We start from the raw sequence: 782 nt of genomic DNA on the forward strand, positions 1-782 counted from the left end.
GCGGGGTCTTTCGATGCAAAAGACGGATGGGATTGCATGACGTTCTTGATGATGCAGTCCAGGATTGGTGGGAAGAGCAAGGATTTTTGTCGGCGAGGAACCTACAGGTGGAAGTTGTTGATGCTTTCCTTTAAAGAGATGGAAACGCTTGTGGAAGTTCTTTAGTGAACAATCAAGCAATTCGCTTGGGCAGGAATCTTCCGGAATAGTAAAGGCAGGCTAATAAAACTGACTAGTTATGTTGATGTACACAGTAAATTGTGGGAGGGAAGGAAGGTGGATAGGAAGTCTCCGTCTTCAGATTCCAAGGTGCCTGTCTTGGGGCGGGGTGGGGGTGGGGAAGGGGAGAGGTTGGAATAAAGTGTTTTCACTCCTTTGTTTCCTTTATTCAGCGAGGCACCTAAGGGCTCTTGATAGGGTTTTGTGGAATGAGCAGTTCATTCCAATATGCTAAGAATTTACAAAAAGTCTAGGCACAGATTGATTAGGCTGTAAAAGATAAATATCTTGAACTTCATTTTAAAAAATTATAGTGGTTGTTATGGCAAACGAAAGCAGCTCCACTGCAGGAAATTTAAGAAAATATTGTGATGTGTGCATATATAAAACCCTGAATTGTTTTCTAATTCATTTGGCTTCAGTACATATTTCTATTCTGCTCCTGAGATAAAGTGTCTGGTGAGTGAATAAGACAAGTGAGCCAGGAAACCATGGTTTTTCTCCTAGGCAGGGAATATATTTTGTAGCTTTTTATTATGAAAATTTTCAAAACTTGACAAAAG

The sequence above is a fragment of the Hippopotamus amphibius genome, chromosome 16 (genome assembly GCF_030028045.1).
Source record: "Hippopotamus amphibius kiboko isolate mHipAmp2 chromosome 16, mHipAmp2.hap2, whole genome shotgun sequence".
Lineage (NCBI taxonomy): Eukaryota > Metazoa > Chordata > Mammalia > Artiodactyla > Hippopotamidae > Hippopotamus > Hippopotamus amphibius.